Genomic DNA, 16690 nt, shown 5'->3' on the forward strand with positions numbered 1-16690 from the left:
ACCAAAGCAGAAAACTGGTCTCAGGACCAGCTTCCCAGAGGGCACAAGGGTGGGTTTGGAGCAGAAAAAATATCTTAACAATTGGCACAGCTCTGGGCGTCTGGGTGGCTCAGTCACTTAAGCGTCCCACTCTTGATTTCGGATCAGGTCGTGATCTAGGGGTTTGTGAGTTCAAGCCCTGCATCAGGCTCCGCACTGACACTGTGGCATCGGCTTCGGATTCTCTCTCCTCTCTCTACCCCACCCCCACTCGCTTGTGTTCTCTCTCTCTCTCTCTCAAAATAAATAAACTTAAAATAATAATTAAAAAATTAAAGGAAGCTCATCTCTTTCGACATGGATTGAATCAATAGATCATTGCAGGAAATACACCTATTTAGGATGAGGCACTTCGAGCCAAGTCTCACTCCTTTTTTTCTCCTCGGATTATGGAAATGAAAAGGCTTAATTCTGAAAAATCTAATGATCATCTTCCTATGCTTTTAAAGAAAAAGAACTGAAAATCAGGATACACAGGTCAAAGTTCCGACTATGCCACTAGATTATCTGTTATGACCCAACAAATTATTTACATCACTTAGACTCAGTTTACTCTTTAATAGAAGGAAACTATGTTGTTTCTATTTCATAAAGTTTTTGTGAGGACCAAAATGAGATAATACCATGAAAGCACATTGTATGTCACCAAATTATTGATTTCCTTTCCAAATCCAGATAGTTTTTGAATACGACAGGGTGAATTTCTGCCATATCTCTTCTTTCTCTCTGATGTGTATTATAAAAATTGATGGATTTTTATGGATTAATCTTGTTTAGTATGATTGAAATGTATTATTTTCTTGCCTATTTTTTTATTCTTCTCTTTTTTTTAAAAGTTTATTTATTTATTTTGAGAGAAAGAGAGAGAAAATGTGCACACATGTGTGGGCACACGAGTGGGAGAGGAAGAGAGAGAGAGAGGGAGAGAGAGAATCCCAAGCAAGCTCCATGCTGTCAGCACAGAGGCTGATGTGGAGCTCGATCTCATGACCCTGAGATCATGACCTGAGTTGAGCTCAAGAGTTGGATGCTTAACTGACTGTGCCACCTGGGCGCCCCTTGCCCCTTGCACACTACCTACAGTGTGGCAACATGCTATTTAAGCAACATCTTATTACATCTTCACCCTCACCTAAATTTGCTGAAGTGTTTCTCCATAATAAATTTTTGTAAAAGTGAAAATAGGCGTAGCCTCCTTTAACCTTCTACAACAGAACAATTTGCTTTGTGTGAACACACTGTGTTTTCATGTTTGTATGTAAATATTTTTATTGTATAGCTTATTAATGATTTGTCTGTAACACTCTCCTTATGAGATTGGAGGCCCTTTGATATTGGAGGTAGTTTTTATTTTTATTTTTTAAATGTTTATTTATTTTGAGAGAGAGGGAGAGCATGGGTGGGGGACGGGCATAGAGTGAGGGAGAGAGAGAATCCTAAGCAGGCTCCATGATGTCAGCATAGACCCCACATGGGGCTTGATCTCTCAAACCATGAGATCATGACTTGAGCTGAAATAGAGTCAGGTACTTAGCCAACTGAGCTACCCAGGCCCCCCTAAAGGTAGTTTTTATATCAGGGCTTCGTACAGTGTCTTGCAGGTCATAAATACAGAATTAATACTTTTGCACAATATACTTGTAGAAGACTTCTCAAAACGTTATGTTCAATTTCATATAAGGGGTGAAGGAGACAAAGAAACCAAATATGACAGGTTTGTGAGTCTAGAAATGATGGGAATTTTTATGTAATATAGAAATTTGGAACAAATGATGGGTTAGAAGAAAGTTATAAGCCAATTTGTCAACATGTGCAGGTTTGGTTATTGGGAGAATGCTTATCTGAAGTGTTTTGATCAATTAAGAGACTGTTTTTACAGGCTTGGCAAAAGGAGAATAAGCAATATTACAATTACAGATGTATACCTTGGAGGTTGTAACTGGAAACAAATAAGTGGCTGTAGTTTCTGAGGGACAAAGGACAGAAAGGCCTAGGAGAGTATCCTTCACTTAATACAATGTACTGAACATGTTATTTTGTGCAAGGAGTTATTGGTGAATACAATTGATAAGGTTGCCAACTATTGTGCAACTTACAGATTTAGTGCTGTAAACTGGTAGAAGCAAACCCCAGAAGTTGGTGTCCTTTCATATTTGTTCATTCATTCAACAGATAATTTGTTGAGTACCATTCATAAAATTGTTGTTGGGTTATATTCTTGGGGATATAGCAACAAAGAAATCAGAGAGCCTCAGAGATACTGCAATTAGTATATAAAACCGTGGGAAACCAGCAGGTAAAGGTGTTGAGGCCGCTAGGAACAAAGGCCTCCTTCAACTGTGTTTGAGCCTGGGAACTTTCTTCTATTTGTCTTAGCCTTCTTGTGAACATTAGTCCAGGTTCTATAGTCTCTAAGATATCTGAACTAACCATCAACTCCTGGAAAAATGTATGAACACTGTCTATAAACGTATAGCTGGCCTAAAAAGTAGGTCTCCTAGATTCAGGAAATTCCTATCTTGCTAAAGCCAAAGTGTCTTAAGTACTCTTCTTAGTAGATATTTTTTATACCTCAAGGGGGCAGACCCACTGGACACATCTTGAACAGTTGTCGGGGCATGGTTTGGCTGCATTTATCCTCATATTGAGCCCTATGTTTCTAGAACTTAGTTAAAAGAAGAGAGACATTTGCATAAATCACATTTCTGTTCAAAAGCTATTTCCTCAGAAATATCTTTGTATCAAAAGAGCAGATGTCACTCCCTATCCCTTTACTCTTCATTATTTTTCTTTATAGCTCATGTTATTTCTTGACATTATCCTCTATATCATTGATTCTTTATATCTATTCTATTTATGGTTTGTCTACCCCTTTGCATGTAAATTTTGTGATGATAGAGATTTAATTTGTTCTGTTAGTTTTTCATCTCCATTGCCTAAAACAATACCTGACATATAATACGTATTTGATACTTACTGGATGACTTTGTTGAATGGAAGACTAGACTTTTGTTCAAGTTCTCTGCCAAAACATCATTTTCATTATTTCCTTATAAAACTTTGATGCTAAGGATTTTCTTCCATAGGTTTATCTAGCCCTGTAACATAGGGAACATTCCCAGTACTTGACATGCCGTATAGCTAGACATGGGGTGCAAAATTCAAAATGGTATCTGGGAAAAAAGATACTTTATTCTAGGGACCCGGACACAAGAAAACAAATTACAAGTCTCATTATAAGAGTCAGTATTCTTAAATTAAGAAGAGGCTCTTTGGCTAGAGTTGGAACATATCAACCTTCTGTCAAGTAGGCTTGAAGGGTCATTCTCATTAGCGCTGATCCAAAGCTCCTTACATTGCTTTCACCTAACTCTGGATTTTAGCCAAGTTAGGACTGAACTAATCATGAAGTGAAGGGTGAAGTGGCACCACATGGGAGGAAAGGCAAATGAACTATGCAGAGGCCAAGGACACTTTGGGTTTCTATGTAGCTGTAGCAACTGGAATCCCAACAACCAGTCAGTTTACCAAGACATTCCATCAATGGTTACCTGAACAGTTACAAGGACTTACTTGTATGACTAACGTGACCACAAACCTTAGTCAAAATGACCAGCTTCTTCAAAAAGATACATACCCCCAATGTTTAATGTAGTATTATTTATAGCAGCCAATTATGGACGCAGCTCAAGAGTCCACTGATAGATGAATGGATAAAGAAGAATGTGAGACACATACACATACACATGTGCGCGTACACACACACACACACACACACACACACACTGGAATATTATTCAGCCATGAAACAGAATTTAATCTTGCCATTTGCAACAACATGAATGGAGCTAGAGAGTATAATGCTAAGTGAAATAGGTCAGAGAAAGAGAAATACCATACTATTTCACTCATATGTGGAACTTAAGAAACAACAAGAACAACAACAAAAGGAAAAAAGAGAGAGACATACAAAACAAAAACAGACTCTTAGCTATAAAGAATAAACTGATGGTTCTCATAGGGGAGTGGGGGGGCAGGGGTAGTTGGTGAAATAGGTGATGGCGATTCAGAAGTGCACTTGTGTTGAGTACAGGGCGTTGTATGAAAGTGCTGAATCACTATGTTGTATACCTGAACTAATATAATACTGTATGCTAACTCTACTGGAATTAATTTTTTAAAAAATGAGCAGCCGGCAACAACTTTTAAAACATAATACAATGAATAGTCAAATGTGTGACCAAGGACTATGAAAATATCTGTTTTTAGAAGTTTCGGTGATTATTTCTTTCTGGTATTCAGTATTTACCATCCAATGCACAACAAACACATTTTTAGCAGCAATATAGTTGGAATCTAAAGCCCATTAAATCTCAGTTTGTGAGTCTGATGTTTTTCTAATCAAATTCTCACTCTGCTTCTCAGTAAATATTTAACAGAAGAATGATGGGGTAAAATCCTAAATTGCTAATGTTTGAATATAAATACCAACTATGCTAGGGCATATATCCAAATGGTTTATGCAGCTCCATGAATAAAACTGAATTAATCTGGAGCTCGAGGTCAAGAATATCTTTAATGTCAGTTAAGTACTAAAGGTAGTGCTACACTCACTTGTGATGATGAGTTTATATGTCGTTGGCTTTTTTTTTTTTTTTTTNCAAGAATATCTTTAATGTCAGTTAAGTACTAAAGGTAGTGCTACACTCACTTGTGATGATGAGTTTATATGTCGTTGGCTTTTTTTTTTTTTTTTTGTCTAGACAAGATTATCTGTAAAAAAAAAAAAAACAAAAAAACAAAAAAAAACCCTTTCGGTATCAAGTTTCTTGTGTCCTCAAACTGCTTTTAGGAGTCTTCTGTATTCCTCTGAGCACCATCAAACATCAAAGTCCTGCATGGGAATTGAGGAGAAGATTCTAGTCAGGCAGGCACTTCATCCAAAGTAACTTTACTTTTACTTCATTTACATACTGGGGTTTGAAGTATATTTTCACTTGAACAAAGTATTTTATGAATAAAAACATAAAAACCTTTGGACACAAAGAGAATAGAGTGGGACTGGGTATAGGCCAATGACTCTCGAGAAAAACTGATCTTTGTTAATTATTGATCTATCTCTCAACTTGACTTTCGTGATTCCAATGGTCTCTAACTGTAGAAAATGTGGTTAGATCCATTACCTCTATTACACTTTTTGTATTTGAATATGGTTTGTTGTATCACTCAACTACCAATGCAAGAGACCAGAGCAGGAATTCATGTTTTAAGAAAAACCATATTAATAAGTCATTAATCATGAAAACAGTGATTTTCTTTGGAAAGGAATATTGAGGTATCTGGGCTTGCAACTTGAGTGGGATAATTAATATATCTCTGAAATTAGCTATGCATGATTGACTCTGATGTCTGTCAGCTAGTTTAAGAAAAGTCACTCATGAGAATATATTAACCATGTTCTAAAAACATTATAGGAACTGATTAATTTAGTGGGAAAACTTACTTCTTCATATTGACACATACATTTAACTAAGACAATGAAAATGCAAAGAAAATGGTATTTGAAGATAGGGGTTAATGGAGCGAGGGAAATTTAGAATACAGAATAATCACAACCTGAGCTCAAACCAGGGAAAACTTTTGAATTATATTTTAGTGACTATTTGATGGAACACCTTTTAAACACAGAAATATTAACTTGGCATAAATCTGAATCTTAGGTTCTGTGCTTTTGAGAGACTATGGATTATAATGTGAGATATATAGCTGGAAATTACATAGCAGTGAGTATCATGATAGGGACTTTAGACAAGAGGGATATTGAGAAGTCACTGAGTTGGATGCCAAGGGACTGGGGTTTTGAGCTAAGCTTTACCAAACATTACTGACCATAGACAGTTAACATTTTCTCTCTTTAGGTCTCCATGTCTATAACTTCAGGAAATAAAATTAGTCATTTCTAATGTTCTTCCCAGCTCTATCATTATATGAATTAAAACAAAATAGAAACCTTGGACTCATGGCACAAGCGATATTCTAAAGAATATATTTATTATAAAACCTAGTTGAGGGGCACCTGGGTGGCTCAGTCGGTTAAGTGTCCGACATTGGCTCAGGTCATGATCTCATGGTTCATGGCTTCGAGCCCCGCATCAGGCTGTCTGCTGACAGTCAGCTCAGAGCCTGGAGACTGTTTCGAATGCTGTGTCTCCCTGTCTCCTTGACCCTCTCCTGCTCACGCTGTCTCTCTCTGTCTCTCTCTGTCAGAAATAAATAAAAACATTAAAAAAAAAACTAGTTGAGATAAAAAGAAAATTGATTTCATGGCAATCTGTGTGGAGGGAAAAACAATTTTAAAACTAGAAGATAAATAGAGGGAGTGATTGTCCGAGGTTATTAATGAAAACACTGAAAAGAACACATCTGGCATCCGTAAGAAAAGTGGACACTGTTCCCCTCAAATGATTTCTGCTTGAGAACAGAGTGGTCTTTTGTCTCATCCCTCTTTTTATTGGCTTTAATAACTAGAATTTAAGTTTCATCAAATTTGAACATGATTTTAAAAATTAAAAGAAAATTCTACTCCTCAACAATCCTCCTTTCCTAAATCAGCACTATGTATGATAGTTCACCATATGAGGCCTGAGTCATTCAGAATTCTTAATGCAAACAGCAGAAGTCACTCTACTAGTTTTAGCAGAAAGAGATTTATTTTGAAGACTATTAGGTAGCCCAAGAAAACTTATGTGGACCAAGAACTAAGCTGAAATGCTAAATATCTAGCAGTCATGAGCCCAGGAAACACATATCAAGACTAATACCAAGGAAGTGTTATACTAATACACCATTTCTATCACTTGATATTTATAGTTGAGCATGCTCAGGACTCTAAGAAAGCCATCTGAGGAGAAACAAATACCTCTGCTTCCACATTTCTCAGTAAATCTGACGTACTCACATGTGATTATCCATGAAGGCTGAACTATTTCAGTGTAAGGTGCACAGTTATCCAATTTTTCATGCCTTTTACCCATCTCCCCATTAGATGAGGGCAATGGAAATGTGAAGTCACTGAATGGTAGAGCCTCAAGATGGAGGCTGCTTGGATTCTTGAGTCTCTGGATGGAAGAAACCCAAGGCTGCTTGATAAAGAATATAGGTATCTGACCACACAAGTAAAGAACAGACCTTTATTGTGTGAATTCATTGAGCTAATCCATAATTAATTTATTGGTTATCTGTTAAGAGAGCTAATGCAAGTTACTATAATAACACATGGAAAGACAATGGCATTAGTCATGAATATATATGTAACACGGGAAAATAATGTGATTAGTTTCCTAGTCATCTTTTCTGTCACCGGTCACAGCGTTGTGCTTACCCATGGACGGCGTCCTCTCCATAGTACCATTCCTTGTCCCTTTGCTCTCAGTCAGCATTTTATCTTTATCCGGTAGTGTAATTTACCTAGGGAGGTTGCTTAAACTTTTATTTTGAGAGTTTGAACCCATGGCTCCTGTTTGTTTAAAGTTGTTATCATCTTTTATCACTGAACATAGAAGGAATAACGGCTTCCTCTGGGTTCCAAAGGATCTTTTGTGTTTCAGACAAATTCCTTACTGGTTGAAAAGTATAACACCAGCCTTACCCCTTTGATGATCAGGATCAGTTGCTTTAACAGCAGTCTTCTTTGTCTTCTTTTCCTCTCCTTTTTCTTCCTTTCTTCTCCTCCTCTTCCACTTCTTTCCTTCTTCCCTCCCTTCCTCTTCTCTTCTCATCTCATCTCCTCTCTTCTCCTCTTCTCTCTTTCTTTTCTCTTCTTTCTTCTTATTTCCTCCCTCCCTCCCTCCCTCACTCCCTCCCTTCCTTCCTTCCTCCCTTCCCTTCTCTTCCCTTCCCTTCCCTTCCCTTTCTCTTTCCTTCTTTCATTTTGCCTTTGCATTCAGTGATAAGCAAAGCAGGAAATAATCAGTATTCATGTTAATTCTTAATTAATTAACCCCAGTGAAAAAATTTTCTTATGTATTAAGATCTTTAAGCTAGCAAAGTCCAAAGTCAAGGAGAAAAAACAACAGCACCTCCATTTCCAACCATTAATTTTGGTACCCATATATTCTGGCCATGAGAGACACAACCAGAATAAATAGAGGTCATTAGTTCAGTGAATGGATCACATTCTGAAAGAAAGCATTTTAAATTTGGATGGTAATGTCTTCTAGATGGTGCTCTAATTGTGTCTTCAGTTGGCAAGTCCATATACCAGATGCCAGAGGTTTCTGTATGGTTGGATAGCCATTACCATTGAATATAAGCCTATTGTATTACTTCTTATGTAAGACATGTTTGGAAGAAATGGTGTGGGTGTTCTCACAATAGTGAATTCACTAAGTCCATTGTGTTGTTGTCAGATAAACAGAGGGCAGGCAGGGAAAATGGCAGTATCTATTCCAGCGAGGACAAATTACTGCTCTTTTCATGATGAAACTGGTCTAAGATATTCAACTTCACACAAGACATCTTGTTAGTTCCCCTAGCTATTGGCCCCCATTTTGAGTCTCACACTTTTCTCTGATTCTGGCAGGTTGGACAGTCAGTATTATCCTCACCTTCAGGAGGTGAGATCCATGTTTTTGGGCATGTACTTAACTTCTTTCCCTGACCTTTTAATGTGATGCTTCATCTTGACAGGTTATAATTATTTTACAAATATTTCCCAAACATTTATTATTTAATATTTGTGAAATTTAATCCCCTTTTTGCATTTGGTGTTAGTGAGAATTAATAATTCATTTTGTTGGGGCGCCTGGGTGGCTCAGTCGGTTAAGTGTCTGACTTCAGCTCAGGTCATGATCTCACAGTTTGTGGGTTCGAGCCGCGAGTCGGGCTCTGTGCTGTCTTCAGATTCTATGTCTCCCTCTCTGTCTGACCTTCCCCTGCTCATGCTGTATCTCTCTCTCTCTCCCAGAAATAAATAAAACGTTAAAGAATTTTAAAGAAAAGAATTCATTTTGTCAAATATTTGTTAAAATATTTGCAGTATTTAGTTAAGGTATTTGGATTTGCAGGATTTTCTTCTTAATATTAATCTAGAACTCATAAAGGGATATATGTAATTTTAAGAACTTTGTAGAGACACAAGACCTTTTATTATGACTGTATGAAAAACAGAATCTGTTATAATTGAAAACATTATTTAAACCTATTTTTTTTATATCCAGGAATAGGCTATATATATATATATATATATATATTATAATATCATGATGCCAAATACTCTGTAATAAAAGGACAATTTTGTTACTAATTTGATATTGAAGTAACATATAAATAATCCAAAAATATATAAAGTTATCCAAAAATAATTTGGATTAAATCCTACTCCACCAAATAACTGTTTTTGCCTAAAAAGTGAATAGCTTGTCTTTATAATTTAAAATCTTTCATAAGGTTTTTGCTCATTGATATAATCCTACCCTGTGAATTACAAATATTTGCCAACTATGCTAATCTAGAATAACATATTTCAATCTTAAGGTATTTTATTTGCAAGAAACATTTTCTCTTTTTTTAAATATAATTTTGAAATTATAGAACATTTCCTAAATATTAACATTGGGGAGTTATCCTCATTTAATATTCAAAACTCAATGTTCATACTACCTTGTAATAATTTAGCAGTTATTTAGACAGCTAAGCTTTGACAGCGTTAGTTTATAATTAACTATTAACACTATTTCCGGTATGGTCGAATTCAAATTTTAATTCAGTAGGTAATGTTTTTACAGACTTCTTCATTAAAAAAATAAAAGGAAGAAGCAGGATCTTTGTGTCTGCTTGAGATTATACTATAGTTTACCTGTTGGCTCTCTTTTGATACAGGAATGTGTAAGGGACTCCAATGCAGTCAGCCAGAATGGAATCCAATGAGTTATGAGACAGCCCCTCCTGAGAGCAGTCTGATTTCCTGAGCCTGTTGCAAAGAAGAAGTAGCATCTCACACTGTGGAAAGTGACTTTGAGGCTTAACAACATAAAATCTTGGAGTTGGCTAAAAGAGCCCCAACACTTGAGTTCCTCCATGATCTGACACCAACCTGTCATTTTGTTTGCTGCTTCATTATACTTGACATTATATTCTCATTGTATGGGACCAATCAGCATTTCTCCCACAAAACCATATTTTTACTAACTTTGGGTACCCTGCCTTATGTCACCAAGCCTGAAGTTCCACTACTCCTTCCTATCCAGGGGGTCAAATTCTAATTCTTCATGGACTTGAACCCTAAACTAACAAGTCAATATTCCTGATATTCAAAAAGCTTTTTATACTAATGAAAAGCCTTCACATCTATTGTCTTATTTGGTTCAAACAAGAATCTTTCCATGATTTTAGGTTAGAATCAAATCTGTTTAAAACACAACTGAAAAGATGAGGAAAATAGAAAACAGAGCTGTGTTTTGACCCCCTACAGATCACGTAAATATCTGATGAAGAATTTGAACGTAAGTAATTTGTCTTGAGGTAGAGAACTTTTTTGCCTCAATACCACATATGACCCCACAACATCTTTTATTTCACAAAAAATACATAATTTAAGAATTGGAATAGTTCTTGAAAATACAATTTAGTTATCACTGACTCTTGCTTTTTCTTTTTCTTCTGGTAGGCTTCTTTGAAAGATGAAATGGCCCAAGGCTGACGTCAGTGAATTAGAGTTCAAAAAGGTATTTGTGATTGGATATATATAAAGTATATACTTTTTGCCATTGAGAACTGTGACTTTGTGATTAAGTTTGACACACAGTAATGATGAAAAAGAAAACAATCTTCCTGAAGTTCCAATGTGATTGCCGAAGACTGGTTTTTCAAATGGCAATTTGCTTTTACCTCATTTTAGGATAACATTTTACTTATCCAGAAACATTAAAGCCAACTGCAATTCCAAAGGGGTCAGGAATTATAATGTAGGGTTTGAAATGACTTGTCAAAAGTGCTAAGCTCCAGATTTAGAGTTTCACGAGAAACTTTGATTTTCCCAAAGTGATACATGAGCCTTTGAATGGCTTTGCTCTGCTCATGCATCTGATTTCCCTGTGGAGCATACAGGCTTTATAAGTAATTTGATCCCCAAAGAAATGCCTTTGGGAAATGCCAAGCCAACACAAATCATAAGGCTTAGAAGTGCCTGCTGCTCTACTACTACTACTGCGTGTCTTCTTGAAATTTCTATACCTTTATGCACCACAAAGAGGTTGAAACAAATCAGAAAACTGTAGCTGGGGGTGAGGGAAAATAGGAAGAGAGATTACATTTCGCCAGTCCTTTTATTCTTATCTCTAGTTTCTAGGCTTTTGGACAAGTACAGTGAGATGAAAGAAGATCCCTGCTGTCTTACTGAAAGACAAAGCCATGGTTCCTGGTGTTCAGGTACAAGTCCTGGGTTGAATACATCACAGTGAAATCTTGGGAATATCTTAGTTCTATGCTGGCAGAGAAAACTGCAGCTGCACATTTTAAGGGTGTATAAGTGAAATGAGAGAAAAAAATTAAAGTGACTTGTGGGTTATTATGGCCACAGAGGGGATTGAGAGGGCAACTGGAAGTCTTTTATTGGATTGTTTCCACTCTTGTTGCCGTATATATTTTGGAGCTTGTGGAGCTGTTCTTCACTGTGTTGCTGAGAGAGAATGTTGAAGGGGGACTTGTAGATTTCGGCCGCAATTATGGTTTCCATACTGTTGTCAACCTTTAAAATAGCCAGTTATGTCAGTACCAAAATGTCTTTATTTGGGAATAGCAGAGGAAATGCAATTCGGGACAAACTATGTCAAATCATAGGCAAGTCTGAAGAGATAGAGAGATGAAGTCAGCTTTTATAAGGTTTTGGAAGGAAATTGAGGAGAGGGGTTTTAAACAAAAATTCATTGACGAAGAACAAGGATTGGAGGTTATAGCAGTTTCTCATTTGCCGCAAGTGGTGGTTAGTGCGCTGCTGCTGGGATAAGAAGGGAGCTTTCTTCATTTCTTTAAGAGGAGGAAAGAAAATTCCTATGTGAAAAATGGCCTCCCTTGTGAAAACGATTTTTATCTTCCGTCTTCCTGCTGTTTATGCAGGCTGCAAGGAATAGCATGTGTAGGACAGCAACTCACTTTTGGCTTCCTGACTGTTTTAAGTGAGATTTTCTTTACTCATGGTCGTATTGTCTACCTCTGTATCTGAGGCCAAATTACTTCGTTTCTATAGTTATCTCTTTTCCTTTTCAATAGGAAAAATTTGATGATATCAAATTTTATACCTCTCAGAAATACTGTAAGGTTCAAATAAGATAATGGATGAGAAAGCATTAATATCTCATAAAGCATCAAAGGAATGTAAGGAATTACTGGGATTGCATCATAGAAAGTGAGTGACTACAGCAAATCTTCGTATTTTTTTGCATTTATGTAATCATACTATACTATCATATTTTTGTTTAATAAGATTGTAGCTTTCAATAGGTGCGCTCATAAAATTGAGAATCCGAGACTAGGATAGTAATGTGGCCTAAGATTTCCCCAGTGGCACAGGATTTTACCAACAGGGCCGTCAGATTTCAGGTGCTCTACTTGTTTACATTTTGAATTGGGCACGATGTGCCAAAGGGATGGGCGAAAGGATGTGCTAGAAAGCCCTCCCTCAGGAGCCAGCTACAGAAGAGTATTACAATACTTTTCTCCCCTTCTTTCTTTACTTCACTCTTGCCACACACAGCCATGTACTTACAATTTATTTATATGAATCAAAGAAATATTTATTCTAGTGCTCAAATTTGTCTGTGGAAGAAGTCAGATTTACTATGGAACAACCCTATTATATAGTCATAGAATTCTCATACTACGTTACTATGAATTTCTTGTAAATCCTTAGATAATGGAATATCTGATTTTCATATTTTTAAAAAAATTATCCATTTCACTGAAGAAACCTTACTGTGTTGAAATAGCAGCATCACTGAAATATGGAGAAAGTTTGGTACACTGGTGTTTAATAATCTCCAAAGAGATGACGAGATCTGCTAAGAATGGCTGGGGGAAACCCTTTATTTTGGCATTGGAAATGAGAAGGTTACCTTATGTGTGGCATCACACCTCTATAAAGTATGCCATTCCATGTGTTTACTCACATCCACAGTTCTTATAGTCAAGATTCTTATTCAGGGTAGATTATAAAGAGGGATTCCATGCCATCCATTTAAGCAATTTAAACCAAGTTTACCTTAATTAAAAAGAGAAGATCTAAACAATTTTATAGAGAAAAACAAAGAAACAACATTCAAATAGTATATCTATAAATTAGCAAAGCAAATGACATTGGCCTCCTCATCAGAACATGAGCTCTTAGTAGACAATGGCATTAAAAGTTCTGAGGGGGTAAAAAGATTTAAATCTAAAAAAAATTTTATAGAAATTACCAGGTTACGTGTTTGAGCCAAATAGACTTTTTTTTTTTTTAGATGCTGAAGGGCTCAAAAATTACATATAAAAATAATATAAGGATATACAGAGCAAAATCAAACTGAAATTCAAAAAAGTAAAACCATTTGGGAAATGGTCTTCAGTGCTTATTTCATATGGTAAGTACACACACACACTCACACACAAAAGATTAGTATCTGCCATTGAATACACTTAAGATGGCACTTCTACCTTGCCTCAGCAATCAAGGAAAAGCCTTGGGTTCTCTTATATTAGTTTAAAGAGATATTATGGAAAAGACTCAACATAAATTTTTATTTTATAAATTTTTTTTTATAAACCCTATATTTCTTGGTAAACATAACTCCTCGATTTTTATGCTTCCTTCTGATGCCTGTCAGTGTTGCAAATAGCAACAAGCCAATCTTTGCTGTATGAAAACCAGCTGGTAACAAAGTTCGCCAGTTGCTTATTAAAAATTGAAGAAACAATCAGGAAAAATGGGCGATAAATGAATAAATGGTTAGAGTTATCCTGAGTGACAACTTTCCAAATTTTAAGGAAAAAAAAAAAAAAAACCTTTGAAAAACTCCTTGAAATTATTTTAGTGAGAGATACATATATCATCTCACTGCCAGAGCAAGATCTTCTGGACACCATTTCTTGGCTATTTTTTAAATTTATTTTTTAATGTTCATTTATTTATTGAGAGAGAGAGAAAGAGAGAGAGAGAAAGAGAGAGAGCGAGCGCGAGTGCACAAGTGTATGAGTGGGGCAGGGGCAGAGAGAGAGGAGAAAGAGAATTCCAAGCAGGCTCCACACTGACCAGTGACTCGAACTCATGACCGTGAGATAATGACCTGAGCTAAAATCAATAGTCAGGCCCTTAACCACCAAAGCCACCCAGGTGCTCTGTATTTTTAATTTAAGTGGAATATATCAAATGGAGAAAAAAGAATTCACAAGGGGGTATGTTGCTAGGCTGAAGCCACTAGGTGAAGACACTTGATTCTGAAAACATGTATGTTAATCCTATTCCAATGATTATTATCTTTTAAAAATGTTTATTTATTTTGAGAGAGAGAACAACAGAGCTTGTGAGTCGGGGAGGGTCAGAGAGGGAGGGAGAGAGAAATTCTCAAGCAGGCTCCACACTGTAAGTGCAGAGCCCAACATGGGGCTCTCACTCACCAACCCTGAGATCATGACCTGAACCAAAACCAAGAATCGGATGCTTAACCAACTGAGCCACCCCGGCACCCCACTAATGATTCTTTAACTAGAATAATACATGCTCTCAAAATGATGGATTGATTTGGTGTCTCTTGCTTTGGCTTCGGCCAAACCCCAAAGTGAGAAATGAAGCCCACAGTGTCTGGAGGGAAGGTAATATTTATCTAGAACTTCAGCACCTGAGCAGTGAACTATGATAGAAATGCAAACCCTTTATTTCAGAAGTGCTAAATGTTTATGTAGCCCTGCCTGTGTTCCAAGTACTCTCTGCGTTCTGTTGATACAAGCAGTGATAAAAACATGTTAACATGTGTTGTTCTGAGTTTAAATTCTAGTGGTACAATACAGAATAAGTAAGCCCAGAAAAAGTAAAAACAAATATATGATATATACCAAAGTGATAGATATTATTAATAAATGAAGTGAATAAGATGGTGAGTGCTATAGACTTGGGGTTCATTTTAAAGAGTGTTTTTAGGGAAGATTCACTAAAAAATGACAGAAATTGTAAAAGTCCAGTGTGCTTCCAGGAGAGTGAGGGGTGAGCTCAAGGAGGTAAGCTCACAGAGTTGAGGTCAGGAGGGAGATCAAATTGATTTTATAGTTCTATAATTTCAATACAGCAGCCACTAGCCACATATGGATTTTGAGCACTTGAGTGCTTGACTGAATCGAGAGAGTTGTTTACACTGGTTTTGAAAGACCTTTTAAAAATATAAAATATCTCACTAATAATTTTTATGTTGATTATATGTTGACATGATAATATATTGGCTATATTGAGTAAAACAGAATATATTTAAATTTTTGTTGACCTGTTTCTTTTATCTTTTAAACCAATCACTAGAAAATTGTGGCTACCTTTACATTTCTATTGTAGACCATAGTCACAGACTCTTCTAGGATTTTAACTCAGACTCATAGGGAATCCAGGAGCCATTGGAAGGCTCTGAATCAGGAAGTGAGATGATTTACCTAAATAAGATCTCTCTGACTGCTGCTGTGAGAATAAACTACGGAGGGATGAGAGGAAAGTGATGACATAGGAGACAAATTCAATAATCCAGGCAAGAGGGGACTCACCGTGGACCACAGTGAAAGCATGAGGATTCTGAATGCTTTTCCAAAATGTGTCCAAGAACATTTGGTGATGAACTAGACATGGAACTCTAATCTGAATAAGAATTCCTAAAGAGAATGGATGATCTAGACAGGGAACTAACAAGCTCAGAAGAGAGCTCTGGTGTAGCTGGCGGTGGCTAACTGCTCTTTTCAACAGGGGATGCCTGCGCCTGAAAATTAGATGCAGAGAATGAGAGTGAGCCAAGACCTTTTCCATCTTCTGTGGGATCATCTGCTTTCATCTGGTTCATATGACATATTGTTAAAGAAAGTGCTTCTCAGCCCAACACCTCTAAGCCATACAAACTGTCTTTTGGAGCTCTTTCATCCTGGACTTAAAACATCTTTGTAGGTAGTTTAATGAAAATTTGATATATAAGGCCGACACCTATGCTTATTCATAAATCCAAAATTCTAGTCTTGTCGACACGAACAACATTTTAGATAAAATTTCATGTCAGAAATAGCTGGAATTGTGTGTGTGTAGTAATCCTTCCTTATCTGTGGTTTCAGCTACCTGAGGTCAGCTGCAGTCTAGAAGGAGATGATCCTCCTTTTCACATATCATCACAAGGTCACTAGCAGCCTAACACTGTCATATGGCTACATTGTTCACCTGACTTCATGTCTTCAGGTAGGTATTTTATCATCTCACATCATCACAAGGAGAGTGAGTACAGCTACATGGTAACAAACCATCTACAGTTCCGGGCATCCACTGAGGGTCCACCACAGATAAGGGGGACTAGTGTACGTGGAAAATTTAACTGGACAAAATTTAGCAGTGAATTAATCTACTGCACTAAAAAAAAGTCTTAGCCCAAAAGTTCCTGGTGCTGGA

Source organism: Hyaena hyaena, unplaced genomic scaffold, assembly GCF_003009895.1.
Source record: "Hyaena hyaena isolate Hyena2069 unplaced genomic scaffold, ASM300989v1 scaffold_2146, whole genome shotgun sequence".
NCBI lineage: Eukaryota > Metazoa > Chordata > Mammalia > Carnivora > Hyaenidae > Hyaena > Hyaena hyaena.